This window comes from Leopardus geoffroyi, chromosome A2 (assembly GCF_018350155.1).
Source record: "Leopardus geoffroyi isolate Oge1 chromosome A2, O.geoffroyi_Oge1_pat1.0, whole genome shotgun sequence".
In the NCBI taxonomy this organism is placed as follows: domain Eukaryota; kingdom Metazoa; phylum Chordata; class Mammalia; order Carnivora; family Felidae; genus Leopardus; species Leopardus geoffroyi.
Genome location: NC_059331.1, coordinates 54,555,524 through 54,580,564, shown reverse-complemented (window position 1 = coordinate 54,580,564; position 25,041 = coordinate 54,555,524). Strand labels below are relative to the sequence as shown.

Sequence of the window (25,041 nt, the reverse complement as noted above, 5' to 3'; positions counted from 1 at the left end):
CACGGACCGCGAGATCGTGACCTGGCTGAAGTCGGACGCTTAACCGACTGCGCCACCCAGGCGCCCCAATCCACCGTCTTATTTTTAATTACCAGCCAGGTTATGGGACTAATTCTTTTGTTTTTATTGAAGTATAATTGACATATGATATCCTATTAGTTTTAGATGCATATCGTAGAGGTTTGATATTTTCATACATAATGAAATGATCCCTATAATAAGTCTAGTTACCATCTGTCATCATGCAGAGTTACTATAATATTATTGGCTATATTCCCTATAGCCCTATAGAGGGGATTGTACCTCTTAATCCCCTTCATCTGGTTTGCTACCCTCAACCCCTTCCCCTCTGGTAGCCTACAGTTTGTTTTCTGTATCTGTGAACCAGTTGCTGTTTTGTTTGTTTTGTTTTTTAGATTCTACATAGAATTAAAATCATATGGTATTTGTCTTTCTGTCAGTCTTATTTCACTTAGCATAATATCCACTGGGTCTATTCGTGTTGGTCCAAATGGTAATTCCACGACCTAATGTTAAAAAAAAATAAAGGCCATTAACTGTCAAGAGTAGTGAGTGGCTTCCAAATTATTTTGCCCACCCATACCTTTAGCATGTCTCCAATATTTTTATGTTTTAAATTGTACAAATAAAATTGTTTCTATAAATTACATACATCATATAATATAAAAATTAAATTAAAAGGATGAGATAGGGGCGCCTGGGTGGCTCAGTCGGTTGAGCGTCCTACTTTGGCTCAGGTCATGATCTCGCAGTCCATGAGTTCGGGCCCCGTGTCAGGCTCTGTGCTGACAGCTCAGGGCCTGGAGCCTGCTTTGAATTCTGGGTCTCCCTCTCTCTTTGCCCCTCCCCCACTCATGCTCTGTCTCTCTCTGTGTCAAAAATAAATAAATATTAACAAAATTTTTTAAAAAAATGATGAGATAAAAGTACAAACGGAAGTTACAATGTTTTCTTACCACAGTCCATTGGATTGTCTTGCATACATACTCAGGTGCATGTATATGAAAAGCATTTATATATACCTTAGGAATGTGATGCTAACCATAATATAAGAACAGATTTTACAACAGAACTGTCAGTTTTGAGGTAGGTTGCCTGGGGAAGATCAGGCAAAAGCTGGAGAACCACACACACATCATGCATGTTGTAGGACATATCCATGACTCCAGTTGAGAGTTGGACTAAACAACCTCTGATACTCCTGAATTCTATGACTATAGATAGGAATTCATAGGTGGAGCACTTATATTTAAAACACTGTAGGAAACTTAGGCTGTGAATCTGGAACAGGACTAAACAGGAAATTGTTCAACTTCTTCACCCAAACCTGCTCAGAACTTCTGCTGTCTTTAGAAATTTGATGGGGTGCCTGGGTGACTCAGTCGGTTGAGCGTCTGACTTTGGCTCAGGTCTTGATCTCACAGTTTGTGGATTTGAGCCCCATGTTGGGCTCTGTGCTGACAGCTCAGAGCCTGGAGCCTGCTTCGGATTCTGTGTCTCCCTCTCTCTCTGTCCCTCCCCTGCTCACGCTCTATCTCTCTCTCAAAAATAAATAAACATTAAATTTTTTTTTTTTAATTTGATGATTTCTGGGGTGCTTGGGTGGCTCACTCAGTTAAGCTTCCAACTCTTGATTTTGGCTCAGGTCTTGATCTCATGATTTATGAGTGCCAAGCTCTGTCCTGATAGCTTGGAGCCTGGAGCCTGCTTCAGATTCTCTTTCTCCCTCTCTCTGCCCCTACCCCGCTCGTGCTCTCTTCATTTCTCTCTCTCTCTCTCTCGAAATAAATAAACTTAAAAAAAAATTTTTATGGTTTCTGCTTCACAAGCTATCTCCACATAGGAAAAAGTTTTAAGTTTTCTTGTAATATCCTGACTATATAGGAGAATAAATCTGTAAGTAAGGAATTCCAACAATGAACTTTATCAACAGAGTTTTACTCTGCTTTAGTATACCAAATAAAAGGAGAGAGGCAGGGAGAAAACATGAAAGCAAGTTAAGGATGAACCATTATTTTAAAGTGTATAGTATCACAGTCCCTCTAAAATCTGTAAGTTACTAAAATAAATCTATAAGTACTGTTTCACTAAGAATAAGTAATTCTGGGGGCGCCTGGGTGGCTCAGTTGGTTAGGCGTCCAAATTCAGCTCAGGTCATGATCTCACGGTTCGTGAGTTTGAGCCCTGTGTCTGGCTCTGGGCTGACAGCTTGGAGCCTGGAGCCTGCTTTGGATTCTGTGTCTCCCTCTTTCTCTGACCCTTCCCCACTGTGCTCTGTCTCTCTCTCAAAAATAAGTAAACATTAAAAAAAAATTTTTTTTTAAAGAATAATTTATTCTGCGATGTAATTGAGTAGCTTCACTTTTTTAAGCTCAAAATTGTATTGCCTTCAAAACAAAACTTTAGCATCCATCTGCCCTTTTTCTTTTTTCTTTATGGTGAGGGGATGGTTTTGTGAAATCCAGCTAGCAAAGATAAGCCAGCAATAAGCTTATAGCTTTTTCACTGTACTTGATTTGAGTATTGTGGATGTGACTATAGTGCTACAGAGCACCTACTTAAGTTTCTTTGTTGTGGTGGTGATTTTCTTCTTTCCTGGTTGATGTAATACCCTGTTCTGTGTCATTGCTCACAGAGAGGCAGAAGCCCTTGTGCTTCAATGCATCTAAGAGTGTCTAGCATCATTAGAACTTGAGATTTTGTTTTTTAATTTCTAATCCTGCATTTGTTGAGAAGATTTCCATCTTAGTAGCACTTTTTTTTTTAAAGTATAAAAGACACAAAATGAAAGGCCATTGGATGGCCTGTGGGATGTTCTTTGGGAGATGTTTTCTACAATTTTAGTGAAATAGAAGCTTATTAGGATATGATACAATCTTAGGGAGCATACACTTGGTTTATTAATAAAAGCCTCAAATGTTAAGCAGCTATGCAAATACACAAATAACCACCATCTTTTAGTGTAGAAGTAGAATATCTTAAACATTGTTTTCTGGCTTTAGCTCACTGGAGGTTTTCCAACAACATTTAACTTGTTTTCAAATGATTGTAGATTGTGCAGGACACAACTATACATTCTTCTGGGTTAAAGAACAGTGTCTACGTTTATACTGCTTGGAACTGTTGTCTGCTACAAAAATGCAAAACAGCTAAAGAAAACAATCTACCCATTTTGTTATTGCAACTGATTGTTTATTAGTGGAAATATTTCTTTGATAAATTTCTTTCCATTTTCCATATTCCTTGGGTGTCACAAATTGTCTTTACAAGATTTGTGATGAGTTATACCAAACATTGAATCAAATTAAGTTTAAACAGATAAATACTCGTGAGGTTAATATATTCTTCTTAGGAATGTTCTTCCAGAGGGCCTTTGCAAATAAGGTGATCTTGCTTGAGTTTCTTGGTAGAAAGATGGAATCCAGGCTATTTTCTGTTGTTAGAAGTTTAGCTTTGTGAGAATGGGAATAAAGGTTTTATGATCTGATTATAGCTCAGGAGAATTTAGGCCATAGTATAAATTACCTGCCTTCGGTCTACATACTGGTTTGGGATGTATATCCTTTTTTTTAAAATTTTTTTTGCTCCTACTTCTATGTCATTATCTTTTGTTGCATTTGGGTGCAGAGATTTTTGGATTGGTACAGAAATCCAAGACAAGCTTGACTTTTGCTTCTTGTTTTCATCATTATAAGGATTTGTAGTTCTAGTATTTTACTAAATAAAATCAATTGAATAAACAGTTTTCTTATTTAGATGAGTCACACTTTGTCACATACTAAGTTTACCAACTATGCCGTTTAACCAAATAGTTATTTTTTCCTTTTTTAGTGGGATTTACCTAATAATTAGGTTTAAAAAAAATAGCTGCCATTGAAACTGGCAAAAAGAAAAAAAAAATTGCAAAAGCAATTGATGTTTTATATAAAGAAACGACACTCCTGTATGTCTCTTCTTTACTATAGTACACAGTACACTTCACTTCTGATTAACAGATGTGTGGGCTTTTTCCCCCCACACCAAGCACTTCTCTGCAGTATCTGGTGGGTGTCCTACAGTTTAATGCAATAATGACCCTATCTGAGAAGATAGCTTCATATCCCACAGTTTAAGGGCATAGACCCACAAGACTGCTTCCCTTCCCTGTTTAGCTGCCACTGGCAAGTCCAGGTTTTGACCAGCTGACTACAGATCAAATGATCCCACCACCTACTCCTTGGGTTCCATAAATTTGCTAGAGTGGCTCGGAGAACTCATGAAAATATTTTACTTACTGTATTAGAGGTTTATTATAAAAGGGTATAACTCCAGAATGGCCAAGAGATGCAAAGGGCAGTTATGTGTGAAGAGGGGCAGAGCTTCCGTGCCTTCTGGGTGTGTCACTCTCCCAGGACTTCCCATGTGTTCACCAACCTAGAAATTCTCAGAACCCCATGGGTTAGGGATTTTTGTGGAAGCTTGATTATATAGATATGGTTGATCAGATCACAATCTCCAAGCCCTCCTTACTCCTTGGAGATGAGAGAGTGTGGGGCTGAAAGTTCCAAGTCTGAGCACATGGTTGGTTCCTCTGGCAACCAGCTCCCATCCTAGGTTAAGTGGAGGCATTCCACAAGACACCTCCTTAACATAAAATCAGGTATGGTTGATGGGCGCCTGGCTGGCTCAGTTGGTTACGCATCTGACTCTTGATTTCAGCTCAGGTCATCATCTCACTATGGGTTCAAGTCCCATGTTGGGCTCCACGCTGACAGCGCAGAGCCTGCTTGGGATTCTCTCTCCCCTCTCTCTCTGCCCCTCCCGAGTTCGTTCGTTCTCTCTCTCTCTCTCTCTCTCTCTCTCAAAAATAAACTTAAAAAAAAAATCAGGTGTGGTTGAACAGGGTGAGGAGGTTGTTATGAGTAATACAACACTCATTTCACCTTTATGCTCTGAAGCTATTTCAGGATCTAAGGACAAAAGACCGAATATTATAACAAAAGATGCTCCCTTTGCTGTTAATATGCAGGAAATTCCAAGAGTTTTGGGATGTATTAGCCAAGAACTGTGGATAGAAGACCACAAAATATTACAGATCACAGTATCATATGCTAAGTGTGAAGATGTCAAAGCCATTCTTTTTGATTGAATGTTTTAAGTCTATTTTTCTTAAGGAAAAAGAGAGACTTTCTCTCTCCTTAAAGATTGGAACCCTTGTGATTTTTTTCTTCCCATTAGTTTATTTCTCTTATCATTCATTGTCTGTAGCTTTACAATTCTGTATTGTCCTAGTACTGCTTTTGAAATTACAGCTGGAAACTCTGAAAAGCATTTTCACAAAGGAAGACTGAATTGTGACCTTAGACCAACAGTAAGCTACAGGAACAAATGAAATTAAGAAATTAATATTATTTCAGATATGTTTCTTTGTCCTTAGTCTTTCAGAGAATTGTTGAAACCAAGAATTTAAAAGTCATCTCTTTGCTTTTCAACGTAATTAGAACTATAAAACATTCTACCTGCTTATAAATCTGCTTAAATTTTTTGTGAAGGAGTTTCCGTAGACTGATATACTACCATTTTTCAGATTTTCAGAGTTCTCAAAAACAAATGTTTTCTTCACCGTATGTAACACAGGGAAACTTTATTTTAACCTTTTATGTTTATCACATAATATAAAACATTAAAAAAAAAAGAAACCACTACAGCGTTCTAATAACCAGAACTCTATATTCTATTTCTTTTTTTTCCTCAGGCAATCATTTTTATCCTGGAATTTATTTGAATATTTTCTAAATAGCATGCTTATGTCTTTTTTTTTTTCTCTTGTAGATAGTATCTGTTGATTGCCTATAAGAAGATGATGATTAAGTTCTTTTCTCTCTGCCCACATTTTATTAAAATTTTAGTTAAATTTTGATACTGTTTACATATGCCAATGTAAATAGTTTAACAAGGTTGGGGGATGAAAATTTTTCCTCTGTCCTTTGAGGTCCTTTTGGCTGGTATAAGGCAGATTAACAGGAGAAAATCATATTTGATTACCTAAGTATGGGGCTCCATAAGAATATGAGACCCACAGGAAGTCAGGCAGTTGAGGCTTATATGCTATGCAGAGCTAAAGAGAAGTTGGGTATGGGGCTGAGACTTCAAAGGAAAGATGAAAGGAATCTTCCTAGGAAGATGAAAAAGAGTGAATGTTTGGTAAACAAATGTTTGCTGGATCATACAGAAACAGTGGGGCATAGAGAGGAATTTTTTTTTTTTAACGTTTATTTATTTTTGAGACAGAGAGAGACAGAGCATGAACAGGGGAGGGTCAGAGAGAGAGGGAGACACAGAATCTGTAGCCTTACAGGCTCTGAGCAGTCAGCACAGAGCCCGACGCGGGGCTCGAACTCACGGACCGCGAGATCGTGACCTGAGCCGAAGTCGGCCGCTTAACCGACTGAGCCACCCAGGCGCCCCCTTTTCTTTTTTTTTTTTTTTTTGCATAGAGAGGAATTTTAACAGACTTTGCGAAGTTCTTTTCTGTCTGCCACTCCCAAGTTCAGGTTATACTATAGTTAGCTGTGGTGATAGCTCCCTTCTTGGAGCAGGTTCTCTATCTAAATTCTTTTAGGCATTTAGGGGGAAGGTCAAAGTTTCTTTGTAACCCTTCTGATTCCTTTTTTTTGTTTGTGTATTTTTTGAAAGAAAGAGAGAGCAAGCCCCCGTGAGGGGCAGAGAGAGAGGGAGAGAGAAATCCCACGCAGGCTCCACGCTATAGCACAGAACCCGTTGTGGGGCTTGAACTCAAGAACTGTGAGATCATGACCTGAGCCAACACCAAGAGTTGGATGCTTAACTGACTGAGCCCATGAGCCTTCTGATTCTTAAAAATAATCAGCCTAGAATCATTCACATGCTAGAGAGACACATTTTGGTGTAGCAGATTGTGCTCCCCTACAGTCCTGAAATTGACTTGGTAGATAGTTTCATCTCAGTGGATCAGTCACAGTCTTGACAATAGGTAAGTTCAGTTAAACTCATTTCAGGAGGTAGTAATGCAGGTAGACTTCCAGAGGTAGGCTTGTGTTATACCTGCAATCAGGTACTTAATAAGACATTTCTATAGGAAGAAAAGAAGAACAATAGTTAATGATTGGAACAATTATCAGCCAATTTGTAAGTTTTGAGGATAATCAGTTGAGAAGATTTCTAGATGTCAGGGTTGAAGCATCTTTTATAGTTTGAATGTCTCTAATTATGTCATTGTGTCTTCAGGCAAACTTTGTCAGTGGCCGGTATAGCAACATGTACAAAGATTGTCTAAACATGAATTATTAGGGTGAATTCTCTGAGGTTTACATCAAGTTGTTCAGTTTGGAAGACTTTAGGAAGGGCAGTTTTAGTTTTCTTTTTTTTTTTTCAATGTTTATTTATTTTTGGGACAGAGAGAGACAGAGCATGAACGGGGGAGGGGCAGGGAGAGAGGGAGACACAGAATCGGAAACAGGCTCCGGGCTCTGAGCCATCAGCCCAGAGCCCGACGCGGGGCTCGAACTCACGGACGGCGAGATCGTGACCTGGCTGAAGTTGGACGCTTAACCGACTGCGCCACCCAGGCGCCCCGGCAGTTTTAGTTTTCAATGATTCTAACTCAGAAGGGTCGGAGAAAAATTAAAAACATTAGTTTGGAGAGTTGTAGCCAGACATTGGAGAAACTAGAAGAATTCAAGATCTAGTCAATTTAGAATGAACAGTATTAGAATCTAATATCCACAAAGGTGTGCTATTGAAACATTTTTTTCTCTCTATAACCACTCTCATTTCTACCAAAGATAGCCAAGTTAAAAGTAATTTGTTTGCAAAATAAGTCTAGTTTTAGTAAATTGGCCTGGTTATTTGCATAAATGCAGCAAGAATAGCAATTGATCATATAGGCTCTTATATTTTATTACTAATTTTTTAAATGTTTGAGAGAGCGGGGAGGGGCAGAGGGAGAGGGAATCAGAGTGTGGAGCCTGACACAGGGCTGGATCTTATGACTGTAAGATCAGGACCTGAACCAGTATCAAAAGTTGGATGCTTAACCAACTGAGCCACCCAGGTACCCCACATAGACTCTTTTTTTCTTTAAAAAAAAAAAAAATTAACATTTATTTTTGAGAGACAGAGTGACACAGAGCATGAGTGGGGGAGAGATAGAGACGGGGTACACAGAATCCGAAGCAGGCTCTCAGCTGTCAGCACAGAGCCCGACACGGGGCTTGAGCTCATGGACCACGAGATCATGACCTAAGCTGAAGTCGGCTGTCCAACCGACTGAGCCACCCACCCAGGCGCTGTGCCCCCTTCTCTCCCTTCTCTCCCCCCCCCCCCCCCCATATAGACTCTTTTAAATCTGCTTTGGTGAAACTGTGTATAAAGGGAACTTCAGATTGGACTTTTAACAGCCTCCAAAGGCTAAGAAACCAAGCCAAATACTTGCCATTAGACCTTGCCTACAATATAATTCCTCGCTTTTCAATGTCCCCAAAACATGTTGAGGTTCCTGTACCTTCCAGGAAGTGACCTTTTTTTATTCACCTGGGAAGGCTGCTAGGAACCTTGTAAGCAAGGTACCAGGCCAGTTTTTCCAAGGGGCTTTATTGTGTCTATAGTCCTCTTTGGTTCCTTAAAGCTGTCTGGACATATCTGAGTCTGCATCTTTCTCTCAAATACGACATTCCAATCAAAGTTTTGGTAATATAACCAGTGTTTACAATTGTCTTTTGTTATAAGGAGAACAGATTCTTACTGAAATTAAGCAAATAAATATATTGCCATAAAAATAAGAATATTCACTGAGAATTTCTAAATTCTGGAGGGATCAGGTACAGAGAAATATATAAACGTCTCAAACATGCTTATAAAGATATAATTTACCTAATTGCTGTAAGTTTATATTTGGCTTCAGAGGAAAGGTTTCCTTATATCTGGGAAACAAGATTAAAGAGCCAACAATATTCAAACAAAAAGTTATAAAAATTATAGTTATTCTCCTCCGTTTATTTAGTCCCATATAACTTACTCTTTTGCTTGAATCCAGTTTTCCTGATAGTTCTGGAAATTTTTACTCAGTCCAATTTTATGATCTTCAAGTTATCAGAAACCTGTGTTCTAGAGTCTTTTCCATGAATCTCCTTGAATATAAAGCATTTTTCAGGAACACTTTTGTAAAAGTGAGTAAAAACATAATTATGTAAATGATAAAAAACTTAAAAATGTCAGTGGTTAACGACCTGATTAGAGTTTATTACAATGGAGTTGACAAGGAAATTGGTTATTTCTGTGACATACAACATTTTAAGATAATAACTAGAATTATGATTGATAATAGTATACCAGGACATATCAGGATTTTAGAAATTATATATAGTTTTTAGAACACTTCTATTAATAATATTTACCCATACAATATAAGATTTATCGTCACTTACTTGACAAATGCTTCCCATGTAATAACATCAAATAAGCCTAGTTTATTAAAAATTTTTTTTAATTAAAATTTTTTTAATTTCTATTTTTTGACAGAGAGTATGCACGCCTGCACACATTCAAGTGGGGGAGGAAGGGGCAGGAAGAGAATCGCAAGCAGCCTCCATGCTCAGAGTGGGGTAGGGGTAGGGGTGGGGTTTCGATCTCATGACTGTGAGCTCATGACCTGAACTGAACTCAAGAGTCAGATGCTCAATTGACTGTGCCATACAGGCACCCTCAAATAAGCCTAATTTGTTCTCTCTCTCCTTATAAAAAAAGATGCTATTTTTTTGCATTTGTTTTTCAGGGCCCTTTGAAAAATTCCAAAGCTATTCTGAGCTCTTCCAAAGCTATTTTGAGGTTCCTTGATTTGGGGGAACTTTGTCAAAAGATATCAAAAAACTTTAAAAATGGGTCACTGTGGAACAGTACATAGTTATCTATTTATCCAAGTGGCAATTAAGACCTAGCAGGCAAATATAGAAAGTTCACTGGCTGCATAAAGGAAACACTTAACCCTTTTAATATTGAGAATATATAATATTCAGTTTTCTTAAGTAATCAAAAACTGATTAAGCAACATGAAGCATAGGGCATTATTTTGATAAAACCCAGGAATTCTGTTTTCTAGTGGGCAGATTACTTTAAGGGTAAAGAAAATCCCTTTATAATTTCTTGTTATTAAGAGCAGACCAATGGGGCGCCTGGGTGGCGCAGTCGGTTAAGCGTCCGACTTCAGCCAGGTCACGATCTCGCGGTCCGTGAGTTCGAGCCCCGCGTCGGGCTCTGGGCTGATGGCTCAGAGCCTGGAGCCTGTTTCCGATTCTGTGTCTCCCTCTCTCTCTGCCCCTCCCCCGTTCATGCTCTGTCTCTCTCTGTCCCAAAAATAAATAAACCTTGAAAAAAAAAAAATTAAAAAAAAAAAAAAAAAGCAGACCAAGAAAACTTCGCCCTTTTTAAAATTTTTTTATTTATTTTTCAGAGAGAGCACAGGTGCATGTGTGTGTGCAAGTCAGGGGAGGGGCAGAGAGAGAGGGAGAGGGAGAATTCCAAGCAGGTTCCATGCTGTCATTGCAGGGCCCCATGCAGGGCCCCATGCAGGGCTTGAGCCCATGAGATCATGACCTGAGCTGAAATCAAGAGTTGGACACTTAATCGACTGAGCCACCCTGGCACCCCAACTTTGTCCTATATTTTATAAGAGAAAAATCAAATTCTGATTTCACACCAGTATACTTTTGATATAAAACTCATTGTTAAATAAATTCATTTTAATTTTAACCAGCTTGACCTCTCATTAAAATTTCTCTTCAGGGGCGCCTGGGTGGCGCAGTCGGTTAAGCGTCCGACTTCAGCCAGGTCACGATCTCACGGTCCGTGAGTTCGAGCCCCGCGTCGGGCTCTGGGCTGATGGCTCAGAGCCTGGAGCCTGTTTCCGATTCTGTGTCTCCCTCTCTCTCTGCCCCTCCCCCGTTCATGCTCTGTCTCTCTCTGTCCCAAAAATAAATAAACGTTGAAAAAAAAAAATTCTAAAATTTCTCTTCAAATATTCCTTTTCTACAAACCTACAACTTTGTTTTTTACATCCATATTTTATAATTTCCTGTCATTCATATTTTATAATTTCCTGTCTCATAACTAGTTTTACTGTAGGACAAATTTTCTTTCTTTCTCTTAAAAGTACCTCCATATTTCATACCTTTTCTTGAAAACACATGCTACTTTCCTTGTATATAGACTTGTTTCCTTTATTATTTTTAGTAGCTTTAACTACATACATTAGTTAGAATTCTTAGCCCTTAGAAATTTTAATTTCCAGTAAAATAAGTATAGGCATACCTCATTTTTTTGTGCTTTGCTTTATTATACTTTGCAGATATTGCTTTTTTTTTTTTTTTTTAAATGAATTGAATTGTGTTCAGCAAATCTATCAACCCCATTTCTCCAACATTTGCTCACTTCATGTCTCTGTGTCATGTTTTGGTAATTCTCACAATATTTCAAACTTTTTAATTATTACTATATTTGTTATGGTGATCTGTGATTAGTGATATTTGATGTTTTGAAGTACCATAAATCATGCTCATATAAGCCAGAGTAATGTGGGTGTTCTAATTCCTCCATTGACCAGCAGATCCCTGGTCTTTCTCCCTCTCCTCGGGCCTTCCTATTCTCTGAGACACAACATTAATGAAATGAGGCCAATTAATGACCCTTCAATGGCCTCTAAGTGTTGAAGCTAAAGAGGGAGTCACACATCTCTCACTTGAAATCCGATGCTAGAAATGACTCAGCTTAGTGAGGAAGGTTTGTCAAGAGTCAAGGTAGAATGAAAGCTAGGTCTCTTGCACCAGTTAGCCAAGTTGTGAATGCAAAGGAGGAGTTCTTGAAGGAAATTAAAAGTACTACTACAGCAAACACACAAATGATAAGAAAGTGAAACCGTCTTATTGCTAATATGGAGAAAATTTTAGTGGTCTAGGTAGAAGATCATTCCTGTAAGGCAGGACCTAGTCCAGAACATGGCCCTGTCTCTCTTCAATTCTGTGAAGGCTGTGAGAAATGAAGAAGCTGCAGAAGAAAAGTTTGAAGCTAGCAAAGGTTGGTTCATGAGAGTTAAAGAAAGAAGCTGTCTCTATAATATTAAAGTGTTAAGTACCAAGTCCAGGCTACAACAAGTTATCCAGGAGTTCTAGCTCAGATAGTTAATGAGGATGGCTGCACTAAACTATAAATTTCCAGTGTACATGAAACAGCCTTATATTGGAAGAAGATGCCATCTAGGACTCTCGTAACTAGAGAGAAGTCAGTGCCTGGCTTCAAAGCATCAAAAGTGCTTCAAAGACTGACTTTCTTGGTAGGACCTAATGCAGTTGGTGACTTTTAAGTTGAAGCCAGTGCTCCTTTCCTATTTGAAAATTCTAGGGCCCTTGAGAATACTATGTCTATCCTTCCTGTGCTTTAGAAATGGAACAACAAAGCCTGGATGACAGCACATCTGTTCATAACATGGTTTACTGAATATTTTAAGCCCACTGTTGAGACCTACAGCTCAGAAAAGAAGATTTCTTTTAAAATATTACTGCTCATTGACAGTGTACCTGGTCATTCAAGAACTCTGATGGAGATGTACAGCAAGATTAATATTGTTTTTTTGCCTGGTAACACGGCATCCATCCATTCTGCAGTCCACGGATCAGTCATTTTGATTTCAAGACTTACTGTTTAAGAAATACATTTCATAAGGCTGTAGCTGCCGTAGAGATCCATCCTCTGATGGATCTAGGCAAAGTAAATAGAAAGGCTTCTGGAAAAGATTCACCATTCTAGATGCCATTAAGGACATTCGTGATTCATGGGAAGAGGTCAAAACATTCACATGAACAGGAGTTTGGAAGAAATTGAATACAACCCTCATTGGTGACTCTGAGGGATTCAAGACTTGAGGGGAGGAAGTAACTGCAACTGTGGTGGAAATAGCAAGAGAACCAGAATTAGAAGTGGAGCCTGAAGATGTGACGGAATTGCTGGAATCTCATGATCAAACTTGAACAGATGAGGAATTGCTTCTTATGGATGAGCAAAGAAAGTAGTTTCCTGGTGGAGATGCTGTGAAGATTGTTGAAATGACAACCAAGGACAGAAGTTCTGCTGTGGGTAAAATGCTATCAAATAGTGTCACATGCTACAGAGAAATGGTTCATGAAAGGAAGAGTCAGTTGTGACAAACTTCACTGTTGTCTACTTTTAAGAAATTGCCACAGCCACCAAGATCAGTCAGCAGCCGTCAACATTGAGACAAGAGCCTCTAGCAGCAAAAAGATTACAACTCACTGCAAGTTCAGATGATGGTTAGCAGAGTTTAGCGATAAAGTATTTTTAAATTAAGTTATGTACATTGTTTTTTTTTAAGATAAAATGCTTTTGAACACTTAATAAGCTATAGTATTTTTTTTAACTTTTTTTTTTTTTTTAAGTGTATTTATTCTCAGAGAGAGAGAGGGGGCAAGTGGGGAAGGGGCAGAGAGAAAGAATCCAAAGCAAGCTCTGCACCACCAGCACAGAGCCCAATGTGGGGCTAACACTCAAGATCTGCAAGATCGCGTTTTGAGCCACCTTGGCACCCTCCCCTCAAAAAAGCCTTTTTTTTAAAGCTTGCTTGTTTACTTTTGAGAGAGGGAGAGAATCCCAAGAAGACTCTGCACTGTCAGTGCAGAGCTTGACGCAGGGCTTAATCCCACAAACCACGAGATCACAACCTGAGCTGGGATCAAGAGTTGGCCGCTTAATCAACTGAGCCACCCAGGTGCCTCAATAAGTTCCAATATGTGTAAACATAAATTTTATATCTGGGAAACCAGAAAATTCCTTTGATTCACTTTATTGAGGTGTTCACTTTATTCATGGTCTGGAATTGAGATTACAGTATCTCTGGGTATGCCTGTAGTGAGCAATTATGAACTGTTATACCAGCATTCTTTAGATTGGCAAATTTATGAATACATTTCACAATTTCTAGGAACTTAATGCTTCTTCATACTGCGTTGTCAATAAAGCACAAAATGTATACTAACAGACCCAAATTTATCTTTTAGTTTCTCTGTAATAAGGAAGGTAAAAGAAGATAAACCTATGTTCAGTAATTAATGTTCCATTATTTAATTTTATTTGGAGATAATCTAGATATTCAGTGAATTTCTATCATTTAACATAGCAAAACTCTAAAGTTTCAGGTTACCAAAAATATTTTGGAAACTGTTTTTAAGTACATATACCATAAAATATAGTTGTTGCTAAGAAGCTTGCCTAAAAATTCCTATCTCACATATATCTATCTAAATTATTTGCTTTCAACAATGAGTTTTTTAAATATATTTTAAGTTGTTTTCAAATTTTTTAAATGTTTATTCTTGAGAGAGAGAGACAGGGACAGAGCGCAAGTAGGGGAGGGGCAGAGAGAGAGAGAGAGAGAGAGTGAGACACAGAATCTGAAGCAGGCTCCAGTCTCTGAGCTGTCAGCACAGAGCCTGATGCAGGGCTCAGGGCTTGGACTCACAAACCGTGAGATCATGACCTGAACAGAAGTCAGACGCTTAACTGACTGGAGCCACCAAGGGGCTCCAGTAATGATGGTTACATTATTCACAAAAACTTCATGAGACATTAGACAAAGGCAGCTATCATCCCAAGCATTTTTCTTATTGACATATTTTGTCAAGAGATATAACATGAACTTGATTAGTGAACCTAGGTAGAGTAAAAATATTACACTTAATGTTGATAACCCTAAAGACATGTCTGCATTAATTAAACCAAGAAAATTAAACTACCTTTTTTTTTTTTTTTTTTTTTTTTTTTTTAACCAGAGTTTTCTCAGATCATATGAACTTAGAAAGAAAGCATTTGGGTTAGTTTCTATACTTCTGAGAGTTTAGAGTGAACTTATATAAGCGCTTATTTTTAAGTCAGTTACATGGAGCTCTTTTGCAAATTAATTTTGGGAATACCTTCCAGAGGTAGGGAAATATCTGTATATCCTCTCTATAATGTACCTACATAGATGTACATATGGACAAACACAGAGATTTTATTTTAGACTATATAAAACTCACTAGTTTATAAGTAACAGTTGGAATAAAGTTTACTTGCTCAGATGGGTAAAGTCTTTTAGTGTTTGTGGAGAAGACTTAAAAATTTTTATTTTAAATGTTTATGGATTTTAGAGAAAGAGAAGCATGTGAGTGGGGAGGGGCGGAGAGGGAGACACAGAATCTGAAGCAGGCTTCAGGCTCTGAGATGTCAGCACAGAGCCTAACGGGGCGGGGCGGGGTGGGTGGGGCGGGGGTTGAACCCAAGAACTGTGAAATCATGACCTGAGCTGAAGTCGGACTGAGCCCCCAGGCGCCCTTGTGGAGAATACATTTAAGATTTGTATTTGTCCCTGGAAGTAATCTTAAGGAGTCTGTGGTCTAAAGTTTGGACAAAAGAGCCCTTTTTGCAGTTTGTATTTTTTAAAAGTCATCTTTACCTCTTTGTTTTCTCCCCCCTTATTCTTTGGAGAGTATGGGCATTGTTCTAGATATCTCCTGGATTCTTTACATTTCAAAGACAGGGCAAGAGTTACACCTTTAAGAGTTGGAGAAAGGTGGTGAATTCCTCCTAGAAGGACTTTGGTTTACTGAGGCTAGTAATTTACAAGTTTGAGATAAGTAGGGAAGGGAGGTTTTAGAATTGGTAAAAAGGAATTGATGGATTTTGGATCGCCTGTAGAGCTTTTTTTAGGTTTGGAAATATTTGTAAGATTAGGACAGCTGCTCTCATTTTTTTTTTTTTTCCCAAAGAATTGGGTTGCAGCCTAAATGATATCAAGGGGCTGATCTACACATCCAATTACATTATCTACAAATTGCTCTTTTCCCTTTGGGTGCATAGTTTTATTTTAGCTTAGTGGAGGTGAATGAAAAAAAAGTTCCTGTCAGGCTTTGAATATAAGCTTCTAATTTCTGAGCAACTTTAACCATAGAGCTACTTAAAATCTTTTTAAATATCTTGTCAGTTTTTAGCTGAGACAAACTAAATATTTCTGGTAGTACTGAACAACTTCATGGACTTAAGGGGCGGGCATCTTCAAAGAGCATGCAAAGGTTACTACCTTCTTAAGATCAAGTCACTCCCACAGATAGCCAAAAGAAAGAATCCATAGCCTGGCCTGTCCTGGGTAGGCAGAAAGCCAAGCCATGCTGTTAGGACTCAAAACCATCTTAGTAAGATTTTGCTTTGCTGCCTTTTTTTTTTTCTTCCTTTTTTAACATACCTACAGTTTCTGGGTCTGTAGTTCTCAGACATAAAATTACCAAGTGTGCCAGAAGGTGCCACGCTTAATTCTTTGGATTTTAAGGGGGGAATTTATGTTGGATGTCAATTAAAAAAAATTTTTTTTTAAATCTTTGTTTATTTTTGAGAGAGAGAGACGGAGCACAAGCAGGGAAGGGGCAGAGAGAGGGGGAGACACAGAATCGGAAGCAGGCTCCAGGCTCCAGCTGTCTGTCAGCACAGAAGCCTGACTGGCATGGAGGTGGGGGGCAGGGCTAGAACCCATGAACCATGAGATCATGACCTGGACCGAAGTCAGATGCTTAACTAACTGAGCCACCCAGGCACCCCTGGATGTAGATTTTAGTTTTTGGTGTAATTTCTATTCATTTATCTTATAAAAAGGAGTCCCTAATGCTAAGCTGTTATATATCTTTGTATGCAATTTTTAATTTGATCTTTCCACAGGTGCCAGTAGGACAGCTGTTTAGGATGAGAGCTCTCTAAAAGTTGTTAAATATAAATTTTTTCCTATTCAAAAGATTGATCATCTGGCCATTGCTGAATAGGATCTATTAATTTTATTAGTGACTCAAACCAGTAAGCCTTCTTATGACTCAACCAAATATGCAAGAAGCATCTCTGAAGAGAGTTTAAAATATGCAGCGTTCACAAGGTCCAGAAAGTTCACTCTCAAAGATAGTCTAAGAGAGCAGAGGCCTTCTTTGCACAGGCAGTAAGGATGGTGTAGTGAAAACGGTATCTCCCGTCTCTCATAGGAACATGAGATGCTTCTAGTCAAAAACCCCCTAATCTGTAACACCAGACAGGTAATACTGGAATAGGACTTTTCCAGCACTAATGAAGCAATGAAGGTTGAGATGACAAAGGCTCCTTATGGTCTGGGACTCTTTATGATCAACTTCCCTGAAAACTGTCATGGCCGGACAAAGTGCTGTTTGTGACTTCAAGTCTGGGAACCCTGGTCTAGTTGGCCCCCAAGGTGTACCCTACCAAGTACACCTTCCAGATGGAGGAGACCAGAGAGAATATTCTCATTGGTCACAAAGCCAGACTTTCAGGACATTTATATAACAAGATAAAACAAAAAACCTCATCTAGTTTTTACTTAGGGGACCCACAGCAAAGTTTGTTTAAACAGATGATGGTCTGGCGAGAACTGTCAACTCACCAGTCTCTGAGGCCGGCTTGAACAGCCCTATAGGGTATATGCCTGTGTTCTAACCTATGGTTTTTACTCCTTATGACAAATGACACCACTGAGACAAAAACAGTGACCATCTCTGGGAGTTGAAGGATCAGTCAAGAATCCTTCAAGAATCCTTCAAGAAATCAAGAATATTCATTACCAACTGTACTAGAGTTATTATGCCCAAGTATTTTCCACAAATATTTTCTCCTAATGTAAATTTAGAAAGGAAAGAAACAAAGGGCTTTCACCGTTTTCACTTCTGCCAGACCCCACGGACAGAGGTCTAGGAGGCTGACTGGTAAGAAATCTTAACCTTCTGCGGGCTTTTGTCAGAAATCCCAGGATTCTTCATCTGCAGCAGTCTCAGGAGGAAGAAGTTTTCTAGCTAGTGAAGATCCTGCCAACTATACCAAAACTATAGGGGATGGGACGTTTTTCCTTTCTCTTTCAATGTTCTTTTGGAGTTAATAAGAATTAAATTGAGGGGCACCTGGGTGGCTCAGTCAGTTAAGCATCTGACTCTTGATTTCGGCTCAGGTGATGATCTCACAGTTTTGTGGGTTTGAGCCCCGCATCAGGCTGTCTGTCCTGACAGTGCAGAGCCTGCTTGGGATTTGCTCTCTCTCTCTCTCTGCTCCTCCCCTGCTCAAGCTTCCTCTGTCTCTCTGAAAATAAATAAACTTTAAAAATAAATAAATAATTAAATTGACATGAGTCAGATTAACAGAAAATCATATTTAATTACATATGTATATGGGCTCCATAAGAATGAGACTCATGGACAGTTAGGCAGTTGAGGCTTATATGTCCTGTAGAGCTAAGGAGAAGTGGGTAGGGGCTGAGACTTCAAGGGAGAAGAAGACAGTTCACAGGAAAATGAAAAACATTAAATGGTAAACAAATGTTTGCTGGATCATACAGAAACAATGGGGTATAGAGAGGAATATTAACAGACTTTGCTAAATTTCTCCCTGTCTACCATGCCAAGTTCAGATTATACTGTAGTTATCTAAGGTGATAGCTTCCTTCCTGGAGCAGGCCCTCTATCTAAATACTTTTAGGCATTTAGGTGGAAAGTCAAAATTTCTTTGTGAGCCTTCTTATTCTTAAAAATAATCAACCTAGAATCATCCACATGCCAAAGAGACATATTGCAGGGTGGCACATTTTGCTCCCTTCCAACAACTTGAACCTTATAAGTAGAACATGGTTACATTTTTTTCCTTTCTATATAATTTTTTTTGTTGTCCCTGGAGTTAATTGCTTCCATTTTGATTGTTCTTTCTAGCTGTAATTGGGTCATTTCCAAATTCTGAAAGAACTACAAGTCCTCTCGATACTTTCAGAAACGTTGTGTATTCTTCCTACTTTTCATCTTTTTCTTGATGCCCTTACTTCTCCAGTTTGAATGGATTGCTTTCAGAGACTGTTGCACACCTTTTGTCCTGGGACTCCTTCATCTGTTAATCAATAACAGATTCCCTGTTTCTCTGATTTAATGTTGTCTTCTTGATTGGCTTATTATTTTTCATGGAGCATATTCTCCAGGAACCTTGTGAAAAAGGATGCATAAGAGATCATTTTTTAGAAGTTGTGCCCATTTCAAAATTCCTTTATTTAATCCTTCATTTACTATGATACTTCATTGACTTGGTGTGGGATTTTATGTTGTATATAATTTCCCCATAGAATTTTTAAGCATTGTGTCTTAGTTGTTAGTATTGCTCTGAAAAATCTGATGCCATACTGATTCTTGATCCTTTGGATAACATCTTTTTTTTTCTCTAGAATTTTAAAAAGCCTTTATTGTCCTGGGTTTTACAAAGATGTTCTTGGTGTGAGTTTTGTTGGCTTTTGTTGGGCTAGATAGTTGTGGGTCCTTTTGATCTGGAGAACTCAAAAAAAGATCTGAAAGTACTTGTTTTAGAAAACTATCTTGTATTAATTTTTGTTCCATCTTAACCAAAAATGTATTTTCCCCATATCTCCCACTAACTTGCCACACACTTGTCTGACTGGAAAACTTGATTTTGTTTAAAAATTTTTATTGTATTAAAAAATTATTATGTAATATTTTAGTCATACCTAAAAAAACCTTAAGGGGTGCCTGGGTGGCTCAGTCAGTTAAGTGGCCAACTCTTGGTTTCTGCTCAGGTCATGATCTCATGGTTCGTGAGTTCAAGCCCTGTCTCAGACTCTGTGCTGACAGTACAGAGCCTGCTTGGGATTCTCTCTTCTTCCCTCTCTCTCTACCTTTCCTGCTCTCTTTCTCAAAATAAATAAATAAACTTAAAAAAAAAGGTGCTGCTTTCTTATATATAAAAAAAAAACTAATAATAAACAAATGACCTATGAACTGACTACACAACTTAAAAATGGGAATGTTACCATCACTATGCTCTTGAAACTATATGTGATTCTCCCACTGTCCAAAATCTTGTATTTCATTCACTTTTATGTTTTAAAAGGTAGTTAATTATGTATGTATGTGGCACTAAACAAAACTATTGTTCAGTGGTGCTTGTTGGGGTTTTTAAAATGGTATTAGTTTAGAGAGTCTTGTATGACTTGCTTTTTTGCAAAAATAATGTGTCTGCGGTTGATCCATGTATTGCATATAGCTGTAGTTCACTTACACTGTTTAATCTTTTTCCCAACTTAAGTTTGTATTCTTTTTGTTGGTCGAAAATTGGATCTCCTGTTACATTCCTTGGTTTTGTTTGCATTTTTCTTTCTTTATTTTCTGTCACATTCTGATTTCTGGGAAATTTCCTTAAAACTTATTTCCTAATCCTTCTATTAAGTATTTTTTTCCCCATCTTATTTTCTAAGTATTTTTTCCTCTTCTGTGAATACTTTTTCTTTTTTCTTTATTAAAAACATTTTTAATATTTATTTATTTTTAAACATTTATTTTTGAGAGAGCCAGTGTAAGCAGGAGCAGGGGAGAGACAGAGAAGGGAACAGGAGATCCGAAATGGGCTCTGCACTGACAACAGCAAGCCCAATGTGGGGCTCAAACTCACAAACTGTAAAATCATGACCTGAGCTGATGTTGGGTGCTCAACCAACTGAGCCCTCCAGGCACCCCTGAATACTTTTTTCCCCATTACATCTTGTTGTTCTTTTATAGATTTCTTTGTCTCTGAGGATAATTTCTTTTGCTTCCTATATTGCCTCTCTTTGGAGTTTTCTTTTTTTCTGGGTGTTTTAGTCTCTGTCTTCTTTAATAGAGGCTTTTCTTAAAAGTCTAGTCATTCATGGTTTTTCCTTATTTGAGAGAGGCATTAAAATGCTCTGGGAAGCTCTCCTTTGTGAAGGCTTTCTTGGGTTGATGGTTTTTGCTATACAGTAATTTGGCAGAGACCCACTTTATTGTAAGCTCTTCTAATTGTCAGTGTCTTGGGTCTTGTCTTCAGTTGGTTTTTCCAGAGGAATTGTTCAAACTCTTGCCTTTGAGGGTGAGTGGATGATGGCAGTGGCAATATACCTGGCTACGTGTGTTTTGGGAGACAGGGAAGAGGACTGAAATTGTCATCTATCAATTTGAATCCTTCTGTCCTCAGAATGGTCCCTCACCCCAGTCCTCAGTTCTGTCTAGAGTCTGTCATTCTGGAATCCTTCTGGTCCCTTGTTTCAGTTTCACCAGAAAGTAAACCTCTGGGCTGATCACCTGTGTGTTAGAAGAGTGATGTGCTTATCTGACTGCTCATTATAAATACTTTTAACCAATTTTTCTGTTTCCAGGTTCAACTCTGTGCCCTTTTTTTTGAGGGGGGGGGAGAGCGAGAAGGGGAGGGTGCAGACAGAGGGAGACACAGAATCCTAAGCAGGCTCCAGGCTCTGAGCTGTCAGTACAGAGCCCGACGTGGGGCTCAAACCCATGAACCGTGAGATCATGACCTGAGCCGAAGTTGGACTTTTAACCGACTGAGCCACCCAGGCTTTTAAAGGAGCCCCTAATACTTTTGTTCAGTTCTGACCTTTCTGTAGTTTTAGCATAAATTGGCTTGCTTCTTGTTGATTTCCCCATACTACCCACTACCCTGCCAAGCCTTTACCTAACTGGAAAAAAGCTGGAAGCTAAGTCATTTATTACCAGACCACCTGTTTTTTTTTACCTTCCAAATTTTTATTGACATCTCTTATCTACTGCTGCCTCCTCTCTAGTTCTCTCTGCCTTTGTGAATGTTTTCCTTTTATTATTTAATTTTAATATAAAGCCAAAGTTAGTGTTTCAGTCTTTCATGTTTAATCCATTAATTCCCCTCTGGAGAAACTTTTATTAGAATAGAAATTTGAGGGACTTTGATGTAGATATGCCCTCTAAAGTCTTCTTTGTCCCCAAATTACAAGTCACAAAAAGTTTCATCTTTTTTTTTTTTTTGAAATTAACAAAAGCCAAGATACGGAAACAGTCTAAGTGTCCGTCAGTGACTGAATGGATAAAGAAAATGTGGTATGTGTACTTGTGTATTTAATATGTATGATACATGGAATATTATTCAACCATAAAAAATAATGAAATCTTGGTATTTGCACCAACATGGATGGACCTTGAGGGCATTATGCTAAGTGAAATAAGTCAGAGAAAGACAAATACTGTATGATCTCACTTATATGTAGAAACTCAAAAAACAGGAACAGCAAAAAAAACAAACAAAAAAAACACCCCAAGCTCATGAATATAGATAACAAACAAGTTGATGGTTCCCTGAGGTAAGGGATTGGGGATTGCTGAAGGGGACCAAAAGATACAAATAAATCATGGGGATGTAATGTACAACATGGTTACTATAATTAAAAATACTGTATTGCATATTTGAAAGTTGCTAAGAGTAGATTTTAAAAGCTGTCATCACAAGGAAAAAAATTTATGGTAACATGTTTAACTAGACTTGCTGTGATGATCATTTTGTAATACATGCAAATATCAAATCATGGTATACACCTGAAACTAACAATGTATAATTCCTTTTGTCTAATAATTCCGCTTTTAGGAATTTATCCTATAGACATGCTTACACACATTTTAAATTACAAAAGAAAATGGGGCGCCTGGGTGGCGCAGTCGGTTAAGCGTCCGACTTCAGCCAGGTCACGATCTCGCGGTCCAGGAGTTCGAGCCCCGCGTCAGGCTCTGGGCTGATGGCTCAGAGCCTGGAGCCTGTTTCCGATTCTGTGTCTCCCTCTCTCTCTGCCCCTCCCCCGTTCATGCTCTGTCTCTCTCTGTCCCAAAAATAAATAAACGTTGAAAAAAAAAAATTAAAAAAAAAAAAAAAAAAATTACAAAAGAAAAAAGAAAAATACAGAGAGCCACTATTGTGAAATAGAAAAGACAAAGACTGGAATCCATTTGTTTCTTCCTAGTAGCCCCTAAAAGGACAGCATTTCTATAGCAAAATCACCTTTGTAGTTATCTTCTGCCTCAAATTCTCTTTACTAAGTAGCTAAATATGAACTTTATTCTCTTTTCATTGGCCTAGAATGTTATAGGCAGAATAATCTTCTTAAAATTTGATTTTGGAAATTAAAACTGTTCTTACAAATCTTGATTTGGGTGAAGGAAATCTTGATTAAGTTAAACTAAACCCTGGGTCTTATTAAGTCTTACACTTAAATATTACTTTGGACCATATGATATTGCCAATAGTTGAGAAAGAAGTTTTGGCTTACAAAAATTGTAATTTTGTGGAATTCAATGTAACAGCGTTAAAGGATCTCAACAGGTTAACAGCCCCTTCTGTCCAGTGTAGGAATTTGATCTTACAGCATTCTTGGAAACATTCCGGTAGGAGGAAAGGATGAAATAAAATGACAGCCTAATATTACGTAAGAGGGAGACTTGAGGTCCCCAGTTAGTGTAACTTCTAGATTCAAGAGCTACATCAGGGTTCCTTTGGTGTTATAGAAATTTCACACTACCGAGACCAGAGGCTATAAATTCCATGGTGTGCTGATTTGATACACAGTGCCTATGAATTTGGACATTAACACATTCCCTGAAGACCGGGCTGCCAAACTACATATCTGTAGAGAATTTCAGCAAATATCAATATAGCTGGAATAGTATTGCTTAATTTTGTTTACTTGTATATAATTTGCATCTATATTTCCTTAGTTAATAGTTGAGCTTTAAAATTATAATATTACTGTTGGGGCGCCTGGGTGGTTCAGTTGGTTAAATGTCCAACTTCAGCACAGGTTCATGGGTTCGAGCTCCATGTTGGACTCTGTGCTGACAGCTCAGAGCTTGGACCCTACTTTGGATTCTGTGTCTCCCTCTCTTTCTGCCCCTTGCCTGCTTGCACTCTGTCTTCTCTCTTAAAGGTAAATAAACATTAAAAAAATTAAAAAATTATAATATGATGTTGAGAGGTTTAAAAGATTATAGAAATAAAGTCTACAACAACAATAGCAAAAAGGTTGGAGGAGGGTTAATGGGTCAGATTGTTGTTAAGGTCTTGTATTGTTTGGAATGTGGTTAAACTAGACTGTAGCAAGTCAAGAATGTGTATTATTTTCTCAGTAACCACTAAAAGAAAAACACAAAGATGTAAAACAAACTAAAAGAAGAAATAAAATGGAATATTAAAAATAGTTGATTAATAGAAAAGAAGCAGGAAAAGAAGAATAAAGAACATAGGAGATAATGCAAAATAAATAGTAAGATGGAACTAAAAAGGCCAGAAAACACTAATAATACCATACAAACACTAGCTGAAAGAAAGGTAATTAAGCCATGTTAATATCAAATAAGTTAGATATTAAGGCAAGAAGTATTACTAAAGGTAAAGAATGATATTTCATAATGCTAAAATGGTCCTCTCAATAGAAAGACATAACAAGGGGTGCTTGGCTGGCTCAGTCGGTAGAGCGTGTGACTTAATCTCAGGGTCGTAAGTTTGAGCCCACATTGTGTGTAGAGATTGCGTACATAAAACTTAAGAGAAAGAAAAAAAGAAAAAGGAAAGACATAACAATCCTAAACAACCTTCTCTTGTTTCTTGGTTTGCTCACCATTCATATCTATGGTCTTGGGTCTTTTCTTTTAACCTGTGTTCTCATTTTTCACTGCTAGAGAGGTTTCTTTAGTCTTGAGGGAAGAGTTGTTCCTTTGTCTCTCTGACTGCGGTACTGTCATATTCAACACACTCTGGGCATTGTAAACAATTGTGTGGGGTACCACTTGAGAGAACAAAAACCTCAGAATTATTTAATGTTGCAGTTATTTTTAATGTAATTGTTCTTTATAAAATGCCAAGTATGAACAATAAAATTTAAATGAGAACTGAAGAAGTTGATTATTTTTTAAAGAATAATTTTTTAACATTGTGTGATTATAAATAATAAGGTATTCTAAACAACAAACCAGAAAGGAGCTGTTCATTTGTAAGGATTCTTGACAATAAGTTTGTTTTTTGTTTTTTTTTGGTACTGGGTATTTAAAGCTCTGCAGTGATGTGTTATTGTCAAAACTCTTCATTTCTATCTGGAGAGAATGTCCTATT

General features: G+C 38.0%; 1 protein-coding gene and 1 long non-coding RNA gene across 8 annotated transcripts in view; both read left to right on the top strand.

Moving 5' to 3' along the window:
- TMCC1 (transmembrane and coiled-coil domain family 1) overlaps positions 1-25,041 on the top strand; it is a 242,260-nt gene that overhangs the window by 83,214 nt on the left and 134,005 nt on the right. The gene's annotated exons all lie outside the window — the stretch shown is intronic.
- LOC123606012 lies at positions 851-24,410 on the top strand. The gene is made up of 3 exons (XR_006716045.1): positions 851-6,237; positions 11,885-11,886; positions 24,399-24,410. It is a non-coding gene; the product is annotated as an uncharacterized LOC123606012 (long non-coding RNA).